A 15,057-nucleotide genomic window follows, 5' to 3' on the forward strand; every position below is an offset into this window, starting at 1 on the left:
GTTTGGCCAGCAGTTCCACCAACAAAGAATTAATTTCCCAGTTTTTTTTCACTTCTCCAACATTTATCATTTTCTACTTCTATCTACTTCTATCATTTTAGTCAATCAGATAGCTGTGAGATGAAATTTTATAGTTTTCATTTATGCTTCTTTAATCAATAATGATTTAGAGCATTTTTATGTGACATATATAATTTTTAATTTCTTCATTAAAAAACTGCTTATTCATATCCTTTGGCTATCTTTTGGGGAATGACTCATATGCTAATAAATTTGACAAATATCAAATATATAGAAATTTGACAAAGGTTTCTATATATTTGAGATATGAGACCTTAATTCAAGAAACTATATATATAAAAATAATTTCCCCAATTTTCTGCTTTCCTTCTTATCTTGGTTACACTGGTTTTATTTAAGCAAAACAAATTTTAATTTAACAATCAAAAATGATCCACTTTATATTTTATGATGCTCTTTCTTGTTTATTCATAAATTCTTTTCTATCCATAAGGTAATGTGTTCTATATTCTTCTAGTTTTCTCATGATATCTCCCTTTATATGAAGGTCATGTGTTCATTTTGCCCTAATTTTGGTTAATGGTGTAAGATATTAATCTATACCAAATTTCTGCCATACTACTTTCCAGTTTTCCTAACAATTTTATACCAAATAGTGAGTTCTTATCCAAAAAGCTTAAATATTTGCATTTCTCAAAAACAAAGTAACTATAATCATTTACTAATATATTTTATGACTATCTTCCACTGATCCACCTTTCTTTTTTTATCCAGATCCAAATAGTTTTGATAATAATTGCCTTATAGTGTATTTTAAGATCTGTTACTGCTAAATTTTCTTCCTTTACATTTTAAAAATTAATTCCTTTGATATTCTTGATCTCCCAAATAAGATACATTTTTTGGAATTATATTGAGAGAGAGAGACAATTCAGAACTTAAAAATAGAAGAAAAATAAATTAAATTTTTAAAAAAATGTTAATAGTTTAATTGAATGGCATTGAATTAATAGATTGGTTTAGATGGAATTATATTGACTCTACCCACCCTTGAACAATTAATAATTATCCAGTTATTTAAACCTGAATTTATTTATATAAAAAATATATTAATTTTCATGTAGTTGCTGGATTTTCCTTGACACATATACTCCTAGGTATTTTATATAGTTTAAAAAGGGTATTTCTTATCATCTCTCTTTTTTAATCTCTATTTGTTGGTGATAGAATACTGATGATTTATGTGGTTTCATCTTATGTCCTGCTACTTTGCTAAAATTGTTTCAACTAACTTTTCATTTGAATTGCTAAAATTTTCAAAGTATATCATCATATTATAAACAGATTTTCTTATCTCATTGCCCCTTCTGATTTCCTAAATCACGTTTTTTTTTTCTCATTGCTTATTGCTAGCATTTCTAGTAAATCCTGAATTATATTAGTGACAATAGGCATCCTTATTTCACATTTGATCTTATTGGGAAGGCTCCTAAGCCCCTTTAGAAATAATATTTGTTGATGATTTTAGGGAGATTCTTCTTATTTTAAGGGGAAAATATATTTAAAGCTATGTTTATGAGTGTTTTAAAAAGGAATGAGTATTTATTTTGCCAAAAGCTTTTCCTGCATCTATTGATAAAAATATGATTTATTTTATTTTATTGTTATAATAGCTTACAATAATAAGTTTCCTTATGTTAAAATATCTTTGCATTCCTTGTTTAAGTCCTATTTAGTTATATATAATCTTTGGAATATAGTATTCAAGTTTCATGGTTAGTATTTTATTTAAAATTTTTGCAACTATATTTATTAATGAAATTGATCTACAATTTTATTTCTCTATTTTTGCTCTTCCTGGTTTAGGAATCAGTTCAATAATTGATTCTTAAAAGGAATTTGGTAAGATTCCTTTGCCTATGAACTGATGCTGAATGAGAAGAGCAGAACCAGAAAAACATTGTACACCCTAACAGCAACATGGTGGTGATGATCAACCTTAATGGACTCACTCATTCCATCTGTGCAACAATGAGCGACAAATTGGGGCTGTCTGCAATGGAGAATACCATCTGTATCCAGATAAAGAGCTGTGGAGTTTGAACAAAGACCCAGGAGTATTACTTTTAATTTAGAAAAAATACTGATATCTTATTGTCTGATCTTGCTATCTCTTATATTTTATGTTTCTTCCTTAAGGATATGATTTCTCTCTCATCACACTCAAAATTTGGATCAATGTATACCATGGAAACAATGTAAAGACTGGTAAACTGCCTTCTGTGGGGGTGGGGGGAGGGAAGTAAGATTAGGGGGAAAATTGTAAAACTCAAAATAAATAAAATCTTTATAATTCATAAAAGATTCCTTTACCTATCATTCCAAATAAGTTATTTAATATTAGAATTAGTTGATTTTTAAATGTATGGTAGAATTCTATTGTAAATCCATCTGGTCCTAATTCTTTTTTCTTAGGATACTCATTTATGGCCTGTTCAATTTTTTTTTCTAAAAAATACGTTTATTTAAATATTCTATTTCCTCTTGTTATTTTGAGCAGTTTATTTTTTTATAAACATTCTTCCATTTCATTAAGTGTAAAATGTAATAGCAAATGATTAGGCAATTACTTTGATTTCATCTTCACAAGTGGCAAATTTACTCTTCATTTTTGATACTTGTAATTTACTTTTCTTCTCTTTTGAATATATTAACTAGTTATTTATCTATTATATTGTTTTATTTATTAATTCAATGGTTTTCTTACATTCAATTTTACTAAACTCAGCTTTAATTTATAGGATTTCCAATTTAGTGAATAATAAAATATTTGGTAAGCAATTATTTTAATGTGAAATTCTATTTAGAAAAATATAAAATGTGTATTCACAAAATTAATAACACCAAACTTCTAGAAATTAAAAAATTAAAGTCCATATTTTAAAATTTTATTTATTTTACAAATTACATGTAAAGATAGTTTTCAAAATTCATCCTTCTGCAGGCTTTTGAGTGCTACATTTTTGTACCACCCTCCCATCCTTCCCCCACTCCCCAGAACAAACAATTTGATACAGATTACATATGCACGTACAATCATATTTAACATATTTCCATGTTAGTCCTGTTGTGAAAGAGGAATTAGCACTAAGGGGGGAGGTGTGAATCCATGAGTAAGAGAGAGAAAAAACATAAAAGAAGCTTTTAAAAGTGAATATAATATGCTTTGTTCTGTATTCAGACTCCAAAATCTTTTTTTCTGAATGTGGATGGCATTTTTCATAGCAGGTCTTTTAGGATTGTCTTGATCACTGAACAACTGAGAGGACCTGCATCCCATCCATCATGGTTGATCATTTCACAATGTTGCTAACATGTATAATAGTCTCCTCGTTCTACTCACTTTACTCAGTATCAGTTCATGCAAGCCTTTCCATGATTTTCTGAAGTCAGGCTGCTTATGATTTCTTTCAGAACAATAGTACTCCATCACATTCATATAACCTCAATTCATTCAGTCAGTCATTCCCACAAAAAGAACTGCTATAAATATTTTTGTACATGTGGTTCTCCTTCCTCTAATTTATGATCTCTTTAGGATGCAGACCCAGTAATGGTGGTGTTGGATCAAAAGGCATACAGGTTTTTTTTAAGGTATACAGTTTTATTGCTCTTTGGACATAATTCCAAATTGCTCTCCGGAAAGGTTGGATCAGTTCACAACTCCACTAACAGTGCATTGGTGTCCTAGTTTTCCCACATCATCTCTGTTAGTGATAATTTTCCTTTTTTCTTTTTGTCATTTTAGCCAGTCTGACAGGTATAAAGTGGTACCTCAGAGTTGCTTTAACTTGCAATTCTATAATCAATAATGATTTGGGAGCATTTTTTCATATGACTATAGCTTTAATTTCTTCATCTGAGAACTGCCTGTTCACGTCCTTTGATCATTTATCAATTGGAAAATCACTTGTATTCTGATAAATTTGACTCAGGTCACTATATATTTTAGAGTCCTTTATTAGGAAATTTGAAAAAAAAGTTTATAACATGAAGTTATTGAACTCAAGTCTTGTTTATCATTCATACAACAATTCATACAACTCCTCATACAAAACTCCCATCCATTAGCTCAATGTCATGGGTGTTTGATGACACATCTTAGGAGAGGCTCTGACTGTTTTGCTGCCTGTGCTCCAGTCTGTGGTTGATCACAAGCACTCCCTGGGCAAGTCTGGTGAGTGGATGCATGCTTAGATCATTACATTTCATGAACCTGAAGCACCAGTTGTGTCTTCCATTGAAATCAATCTCTTCTTTTTCATCAGCAATTCTTCTTGCCTCCTGCTGAACCATCTTTGTAGACACAGGAGTTCCAATTCTCTTTGTTCTTCAATCCCATCTCTTCAATTTCCTCTCTAAAATCAGGCCATTTAGCTGACTTGCTTCTCATGGCCTTCTTCTGCCATGTTGTTTTCAGGAGGGTTTCTTCTTCCTATAGCCAGTCTCAGATTGCTACCTCAGTTGAAGGAGGATCAAACTGACATTCAGCAGCATGACTTCCATCACTTTTGCAAACTGGATTCCTTTGAACTTCAATTCAGCACTGGACGAAAATCTTTTCTGAGCCATTTCTGGGCAGAATGTGGTAAAATGTAACCTAATAGACCAATAACAAATGTGAAACAATGAGCAGAAAGGCAAGCATGAAAAAAGCAGGAAATGCCCATTGTATAAGATGCTTCCAATTTTTCACCCCAAATTTTTTGAAAAAGCTTGTGTCTTTTACATAGGGAAATATAGTCCTACACTTTTCCTTAATCTCCTAATTGACTTATAAAATCACCCTTAATGTTTAAATCCTGTATCCATTTCAACCTTATCTTGGTATAGGATGTGAGATATTGGTCTATGCCTAATTTTTGCCATACTATTTTTCAGTTTGTACAGAAGTTTTTTGTTAAATAATGAGCTCTTCTCCTAGAAGCTAGTCTCTTTGGGTTTCTCAAACAGTAATCATTTACTACCTAATCTATTCCAGTGATCCATGTCTCTATTTCTTAGCCAGCACCAGACAGTTTTGATGACTGCCACTTTATAATATAGTTTAAGAAGTCTAGACTATGTTCCTTTGCATTTTTTTCATTAATTCCTTTGATATTCCTGAACTTTTGTTCCTCCAGATGAATTTTGTTACTATTTTTCCTAACTGTAGAATAAGTTTTTCGTAGTTTGCTTGGGATGGTACTGAATAAATAATTGAATTTAGGTAGAATTGTCATTTTCTTGTATTAATTTGCCCTATGAACAATTAACATTTTTCCCAATTGTTTAGGTTTGATTTTATTTGTGTGAAAACTTTTGTTTCTGGGTTTGTCTTGGGAAGTAGATTCCCAAGTATTTTATATTGTCTACAACTACTTAAAATGATTTTTTTCTTTCTAGTTCTTGCTTGTTGGGCTTTGTTGGTCATATATAGAAATGTTGATGATTTATGTGGGACACATAAATCCTACAACTTTGCTAAAGTTGCTAATTGTTTCAAGTAGTTTTTTTCAAATGATTTTCTAGGGATCTCTAGGTATACCATCATATCATTTGCAGACAGTTTTGTTTCCTCACTGCCTATTCTAATTCCTTTAATTTCTTTTTCTTATTGCTAAAGCTAAATTTTGTAAAGTGATATGGACCTCCTTGCTTCACCCCTGATCTTACCAGGAATGCTTCTAGTTTATTCCCATTACATATAATACTTACTGATGGTTTTATAGATACTGCTTAACATTTTTAAGGAAAACTCTATTCCTATATTATTCTTTATTTTTAATAGAAATGCATGCTGTATTTTATCAAAAGACTTTTTCAGCATCTGTTAAAATAATCATATGATTTGTCAATTTTATTATTTTTTTTTAGGTTTTTGCAAGGCAATGGGTTAAGTGGCTTGCCCAAGACTACACAGCTAGGTAATTATTAAATGTCTGAAGCCGGATTTGAACTCAGGTACTCCTGACTCAAGGGCTGGTGCTCCATTCAATGTGCCACCTAGCCACCCCCTGTCAATTTTATTATTGATATGTTCAATTATACTTACCATCCCTGCTTACCTGATATAAATTCTACCTGTCCATAGTGTATTATCTTAGTGTTAGCATGTGTAATATTTTTGCTAAAATTTCATTTAAAATTTTTGCATCAATATTTCATTAGGACTCAGGGAGAGCGAGGTAGCACAGTGGATAGAGTACTGGCCCTGGAGTCAGGAGGACCTGAGTTCAAATCTGACCTCAGATACTTAATCATTGTCTAGCTATGTGACCTTGAGCAAGTCACTTAACCCCATTGCCTTAAATAAATAAGATTTTTAAAAAAATATTCATTAGGACTCTTCCTGGTTCAGGTATCAGCACCACATTGGTGTTGAATAAGAATTTGGCAGGACTCATGTTCATCTATTTTTTCAAATAGTTTATGTAGAATTGGAATTAAATTTTCTTTAAATATTTAGAAGAATTCACTTGTAAACCCACCTACCCCTGGAGAAATTTCTTTTTTTTAATTAATTTTTATTAAAGATATTATTTGAATTTTACAATTTTCCCCCCAATCTTACTTTCCTCCCCCCCACCCCCACCCCACAGAAAGCAGTCTGTCAGTCTTTGTTTCCATGTTGTACCTTGATCCAAATTGGGTGTGATGAGAGAGAAATCATATCCTTAGAGAAGAGACAAGAATTCTAAGAGGTAACAAGATCAGACAATAAGATATCTGGTTTTTTCTAAATTAAAGGGAATAGTCCTTGAACTTTGTTCAAACTCCACAGCTCCTTAACTGGATACAGATGGCACTCACCTTTGCAGACAGCCCAAAATTGCTCCCAATTGTTGCACTGAAGGAATGAGCAAGTCCTTCAAGGTTGTTCATTGCTCCGATGTTGCTGTTAGGGTGTACAGTGTTTTTCTGCTTCTGCTCATCTCACTCAGCATCAATTCATGCAAATCCCCCTGGAGAAATTTCTTAGGGAGTTCACTGATGGCTTTTTTTTTTTAGATTTTTCAAGGTAATGGGGTTAAGTGGCTTGCCCAAGGCCACACGGCTAGGTAATTATCAAGTGTCTGAGGTCGGATTTGAACCCAGGTACTCTGGACTCCAAGGCCAGTGCTCTATTCACTGTGCCACCTAGCCACCCCATTGATGGCTTTTTTAATTTCTTTTTCTGAAATGGGGTTATTTAAATATTTTATTTTCTCTTCTATTAGTCTTGGCTAAAATCCATATTTCTAATATCAGTGTTCTACAGGTGTTATACAATACTTATCTCCAAAGAAATGAAAATTAGTGTCTCATGGAGGACAATGAAAAGGAGCATGGTGGATATGAGCAGGCTCCAATATATTGTTGCATCTTAGGAACTGAGAAGCAGAATATATTATGGGTGGGTGAGCAGACAGGCAGGGAAAATGACATCAACTGAATTTCATTAAATTTTTTTTTGATGTCATGAAAAAGTGAGGAAAGAATTTTTCACCCTAGAGTGAATTTAGGGGAATAACATGAATGAGGGTACCATGAGATGAATAGGCATTGTGAATTGTGATCTGACTCTGGCACTGTGTCTTAGGTGCTACAGATACAAAGATAAAAACAAGGAACTCCCTGCCTTCAAGGAGCTTACATTCTATGGGATAAACATAAACCATATAGAAAGTAAACATTAAGTCATCTGTTGCCTCCTACCACTTTCAACTCAATTTTGAGGAGGCTAGGAAAGGTCTCATCGAGGAGGTGTCATTTGAACTAAGTTTTGAAGGAAGCTAGAGATTCTAAGACCAGAGGTAAGGAAGGTTCATTATAATCATGTAGGACAGTTTGTGTAAAGACACTGAGACCAGAAATCCAGAGATAAAACATATGTGAGGATTTGCAAGTATTTTTGAAAATCAAAATTCATGTTTATAGCTATATATATGTAAATATAATAAATTATATATAACATATAATACTTAATATGTTAATATAAATAAATTTGAATCCTAGTGATTGTATTTGCTTCACATATATAGAAATCACATATATACACATTACCTGTGATATTCTGAGATTATAAATGATTATCAAATGAGATAATTTATATAAAGTGTTTAGTGAATTTTAAAGCATCATATTTGTCATTCATATAGTTATAATTAAGATTCATATGTATGTATATATTATACACACACTCATATACATATGTATACCCTAAGAAAATCAGACTAAACATGTTTTCATAACTACCCAAAGAAAATCAGGTACATGATGAGTCAACAAAAATAAGGATAAAAACCACACCACAATAATCTGATTGATCTCAAACACTTTTCACTTAATTTTCTTCTTTTTATCCTTTAGGTACACCAGATAAAATTTGAAATTGAATGAGATTTTAAAATGGAGCTGTGGGCCAATCTCCCATTGTTCTGTAATAGTGTCATCTCAAATATCTGCACCCCATTCCTTGAGGGTCACGGGTCACTTCATTTTGGGTATGTCTATTATTATACTTCAAGCTCAAATGACTTACAGATGAGCAACTTGCTCACGATGAACTCAAATAACCCCTATGCAAAACTGTGAAGTCATTGAATTTTGCTTTGGCACTCTCTCACTTTATCATGACTAAGTGCTGACTCAGGTTTTTAGTGCTTTTGTGATTGCTCCTGTCCTCTCTTTCCTTGAGTTACCCCCCATTCAAAACTTCACTGATTCTAGCTTTTAGGACCCTCTGCACTCTGCCCCCCCAAGAGATCCCAAAGTATCCATTCCAACAAACTCTCCAAATTCCTTATCTATGGTAGTAAGCTTCACTCCTGACAAAGCTTCTAGCAAATTGAGGTTTTAATGCTTTATCTGAGTGAATTTGATCAAGTTCCCTTCAGCTAGCCTAGTCTCAGTTTTTTCAACTTTCAAATGGTAATAAGAATTCTTTTTTTAAATATTTTCCTTAATTATATTTTCAATTATATGTAAAGATAGCTTTCAACATTAATTTTTTGTAAGATTTTGAGTTCCACATTTTTCTGTCTTCCTCCTTTCTCTTCCCACTCCCCATGACAGTGAATAATCTGATATAGGTTATATATAATAAGGGTTCTTGTATTATTTATTTCATAAAGTTGATGAAGAAAGCATTTTGCAAACCTCCCAGACCTTTAGAAATGTGTTACATTATTTGGATACTATGATGATCCTATGATTTAATTGATGTGAGTAGTCCTTCTAATGATGCATATTCATCACCAATTCATGCTTACCCATCCTCTTTGACTCATATCCATGTTCTTTCTTAAATCTACCCAACCCATTAAATCATTTGACATTATCTATGACAGAGACCAAATGATGCAGAGACTTTGAATACTGATGATGTGCCTTAATATTACAATAGAGATTTTGAAAGACTTTTCTGAAGGAAAGAGAATCCATGGTTTATTCTTTGAATAGACATCCTAAAAAGAACTCGGATAGTTCTGGAGGGCTGTTTGTTTTGGGTTTCAGTGATTTTAAGAAAGGACTTTTCCCAGGAAAGGAGATATCATTTGAGAAAACTAATAGGCAAGAGTAAAATGCAAGCAGATTAGCATATAAACCATTGAGAAAGAAAAGAGAACATAGAAATGTAGCAGAGGAAAGCATGCTGAGAGCTAAGACCAGAGACCAGACTCAACCAGCAAATGTAACTATTTTCAGTAGAGGATAGGGAAATACTTTTAGCAACCCTGCTTTCCCAGAAAACAGAAGTAAACCCTGTTGCAATTTCTATACTTTGTTTAAATGCTCATTTATATTTATTTATTACATAATTATGCTAATAAATTACCTGGTATTAAAAGTGATGTTTGTAGTTGAAAAATAAGAGAAGGGAAACTAGTTTATGTGAAAAGAGGTTTCCCCACTTTCCTTAGATGTAGACAATGGGATTCATGAGATATATAGTGCTGGTAATTTCTGAGATTATTCAAAAGTATAGCCACTAAATTGCTTTGGAACACAATGAAAGAAAATTTGTAAGGACACTGGACTACAGGGTGGTGGAGGCACTCACTTCCCCTGAGTACAGTGTTAATAGAATAGCATCACAAAATAGAAATACTCCCATGTCTCCTTATACAGCAACTTCTATTCAGAATTTAATTTTTTCCCCTTCCTTTTTTGGAATCCCCCATTTAGGTATCATTTCACTCAAGATCAGCATACATTTCATAGGGCAATAAATGCAAATTTTCTTTCATTGCTGCTCTTGTTTAATACATTAAATGAAGTGTTTTTAAGAAATGCATGTGGTGCTGCCTAATCATACACTTGTCAATTGATGACTTTTGTGCAACTTCTTCTAACTGCACTTAAATGTTCGTTATTCTCTCTTAATTTTCTTCCCAGTACTTTTGCAAAAACAATGAGGTCATCTAGGTATTCTAATACTTCTAAGAAATTCATGTCTCCATCTACTTTTTCTATAAGTCATTGAAAATTGGCAGATGACTTCATAAAACTTGGAGCAATTAGCTTTCATCGGATAAATTGGATTTTATGATCTTCTTATCTTCCTCTGCTACAGTAATCTGATAGTATCTATAACATAAATCCAACCCTGAAAACCAGGGACTGCCTAGCAGAGAAGTCTTCACATGGGTCTATTTTAATTCCCTTGTTCAGGATCTGGTAGTCTATGTATAGTCATGTTTACCCACTTTTCCCTATTATCTCTGTGATTGATGCTTGTGGGCTATTGGACACTGTGATGATGCCACTGAAGAACAATTCTTTCAGATGGTTTCTGAAGTTTTTTTTCATTAAAGGTAGAGGAATGTTCCTGGAGTATTACCTCTGAGGTGGGAGTCATTAAGTAGGATTCTACATACCCTACTAATTAATGCATTAAGAATATGACTTTCCTGTTTCTGAACTTCTGCTTCAACTGTTCCTTCCTTTCTTCTACTTCTGAAGAGTCACCAATCAAATTTCCCAGGCTTCACTTCTTAGTCTAAAGGTGGTGTAGTGGATAAAGCACTGGCCCTGGATTCAGGAGTACCTGGGTTCAAATCCAGTCTCAGACACTTAATAATGACCTGGCTGTGTGGCCTTGGGCAAGCCACTCAATCATGCTTGCCTTGCAAAAACCCCCTAAAAAACAAAAGCAAAAAACCCCCAAAAACTAAAGGGCCAATTAAAAAATAACTTTCCCAGCAAAACTGCGTATACTCCTAAATGGAAAAAAAAAATGAGCATTTGATGAACTGAAAGATTTTCAGGTATTTGTTTCAAAAAGACTGAAATTCTTTAGAAAATTTGATATAAAGATCAAGAACAAAATATAAGGAAAGACTATTAGATACTCATTAAGGTCAAACTGCTATTTATTATTTATATGAAAATATTAAAAATGTATCTTTAATATTATCATTACTAAAATTTTTGAAAGAAAAGTTGATACTGAATTGTATATGATAGGGTGATTCTAAAAAACAGAAATTAATAGGAAACAGTAAAAGGAGCAATAATATAAAAATAGGGTGTGAAAGGAAAAACTAATACAGAGGAAACATCTGGGGGTGGAGGGCTGGTAATGTTGATACCTTACTCTCATCTGAGTTGAAGAGGAAATAATGTGTTCATCTGGAAGTTTTCTGAATATGGAGAAAACCGAGGGATAGGGTGGGAGAGATAATGAATTTATGTTAGGCGCTGCCATTTCCTTCTACTCTCCTATAAACTCCAGCACAGATTAAATAGATTCTCAAAAGGAATAGGTATTGGGTCCCAACTTGTTGCCAACAGTATACCAACAGTATTTTAAATAGACTTGACCTCTTTGGGCTATAGGCTTAGTGAAGTATCACTGGTCAAAAAGTGTGCATTCTATTTTTAGGTTGAATTATTATTGATCCGGCAAGGTCTTAGAATAATTTCTCGTTAGATTATAATTCTCCTCAAGGCAGAGACTATGCTTTAATTGCCTTAGTTTCCAATTCAAGTCAACCAACATTGATTAAATAATTACTGAGCAGAATACTAGGTGATGAAAGCAGATACAAAATTTAGATAAGATATATGTTCTTCTTTCATGGAACTTAAAATCTAGTAGGGGAATATGACATCTAAATTGTAGGATAAAATACTATAAAAGTTCATCAGAGAGGTCCAAATAGTGAGGTTCAAGGGGGTTGAATGACTTTTGACTGTGAGATCAGAGGTTTCTGGAGAGGAAGTATTTGAGCTGAACTTTGTAAAGACTGAATAGCAATTTGAAAGATGGGTAAGCCAAGATAGATAGATGAGAGACAGAAAGAGATAGACAAATAAAGATAAATATTGTTAGATGTTAAAATAGATAGATAAAAATCTCATTTAGTATCTAACGTTGTGCCTTGCCCATAATAGGTGTTTAATAAATATCCATTAAATTGAATTATTCAGATATTAAGAGACTCTATTTTTTAACAGCCACATTCTCCCATTACGCACACAACCACACTGATAGTACACACTAACTCTTCTTTGAAATGTAAGTTAGTGAGACTACACCTTTTTGTATATGGGAAGCAATTCTTCTGTCACTTCTATGATGGAGTTAGTGTTCTCAGCTGTCATTAGTGTGGGGGCACCTGTCTGAATGTGTCTTTCCCACAGTAACCCCAAAGCCCACCTATATTTCACCATGCCCCTGCATGCACGAGGAAGCCTACTCAGGCAAAATGCATTGTCCCTTTAATCTTGTAACACATGGGCGAATGATTAAGAGCACATGGAAAACAGTTCCACAGCTAAGTTAAAATTCAGATGGGAATGAGAGAACAACTTGCACAGCTTTCAACTGACTCGGGGCCAAATGCAGGACAGAATGTGAGGAAAATATGCCAAAATAGAGGGCAGATGGGGGAGGGCAAGGAAGTAATGGGGAAATAGCTAGAAATAATCATCCTTTGTGTTTACCTTGATAAGGCTTTCTCCAAGGTGCTCAGAGGATGCGGGGGGGGGGGGAATCATAGTGTTGATTCTCATCATAATCCAAGGAAATATTTATATATCATTTTATGAAGGATTTTTCATTCAGATTTATATCTTAAGGTCTTTATAAATAACAAGTTGGCTTGACTATCTTGGCTCAAAAAGAAATGAAATATTATTAAAATGTCTATAATGTAAATATTAACATATTATACATTTTCCCCTCTTGAGGTGTAGAATTTAAATAATAATGTGGTAGGAAACAAGTTGTAAAGAACATTGAAGGAAATTTGAAAGCAAAGCAAAACTTTCCAGTTGATTTTGGCTTCTTCTGTGAACTTAAAGTTTGACCCAGAATTTCCATAAGATTGGTAAACCCTCAGTCAAATTTGAAGAAGTTTGGATGAATTTGGTACAAACATGAAACTCTTAAGAAATTTTTTCTTTTCTGAGGATTTTCCAAAAGTAGATCCCAGTTGGTAATAAGGGCATGAAATCTCCAGGTAAGAAGAACATTTTCCCCAATGCTGATCATAGTTCCTGAGGGTATAGTTATCTTGAAGATCTTTACCAGTCATTCATTTGCTCATTCATTCAACACACATTTATTAAATTTTTTTCCCCAATACAAAACACTTTTAAGAATAGGGAGAAACAGTCTAGCCCTCATAGAACTTATAGGCAAGTCAGGGACTATAATACTACACAATAAATGCACTACAGCGAAGTAAAATAACTAGCATTTATTTGGTGCTGTATAAATAACATCTTTGTTTAAGCCACACAATAATCTTGGGAGGTAGATGCTATCATTATCTCAATTTTAGAGATGAGGAACTAAGGCAGAGTTACTCAGGGTCACACAGCTAGTAAAATATCCAAGGTTGGATTTGAATTCAGCTCTTCTTGATTTCAGGTCCAACACTGTCAATGGATAAGAGTACCCTAGTACCCTTGCAACTTTGAGCTTCAGTTCTAAAAGAAGGTCTTTCGTAATCTCAACCAAGTCCTATGTAAAGCATGAGGAAGAAAAAATCATAACCAATGGGGAAACTCAGGGAACATCTTGAATGAGGGAATATTTTAGTTGGTTTTATAGATCATTGTTGTTTGACAAAGAGTACCTTGCCATCAGGAATGTGTTGTCATGATATGCAGCTGAATTGGACTTAGATGAGGGAGGGCTATATAGATCATAGTATCATAGTTTAGAGCCAGAAGGAATCTTAAAGGGTTTTTTAATTTATTTTACAGGTGAGGAAAGTGAGGCTCATAGACATTAAATAACTTGTCCAGTGTTACCTGGCTAGATGAATAGTAGAGGAAGGATTTGAACCCAGGGCCCCTGGCTCTAAATATAATGGCCTTTCAGAATTCTGTGAGTAAAAAACAGAAAGGAAGGACATTCCAAGTATAGGTAAGAAATGAGTGAAAGCACAAAATCAGAAAAATCTGGGAATATTCAGAGAAGACAGGAATAAGTTGGGAGAATGGAAGGTAGAGTGTAGACTGTGCAGAAGGCAATAATATGGGATAAAATATATCTAAACCTCAGTCTCCCTCATACTCTGATTTTTTTCCTGCACTCACTTTCTTATCCTGTGTCTTAATCCTTAGGATAAGAACTGGCATAGGGAATTCCCTTGAAAAGAAACCCCTTCTTCCACTGAATCTCTCATCTTAAAGAATTGTTTGTAGAACCAAGAGTTTAAGTGATTTGTCTAGGATCACAAAATGAGCACATGTCAGGGTGGCACTTTTATTTCGAGAGAAATAATAGAGAGCAAAGATAATATGTATTAATGCATAAATTATGGGTCATTAGAATTAAAGGATTGAAGCTTTAGAGTTGGAAAAGATCTTGGAGATCTTCTAGGCCAACCTCCTTTTTTTTACAGATGAGGAAATGAGCTGAAAGAAATCAGATGACCTGACCAAAGTTATGCAAGTCATGGTTCAAGTTAGAACTTGAACTCAGATCTTTTGACTCCAAGTCTAGTGGTTTTTCTACTACACCACATATTTCCTTTTAGCCAATTTTTGCCTGGT

The sequence above is a fragment of the Macrotis lagotis genome, chromosome 8 (genome assembly GCF_037893015.1).
Source record: "Macrotis lagotis isolate mMagLag1 chromosome 8, bilby.v1.9.chrom.fasta, whole genome shotgun sequence".
NCBI lineage: Eukaryota > Metazoa > Chordata > Mammalia > Peramelemorphia > Peramelidae > Macrotis > Macrotis lagotis.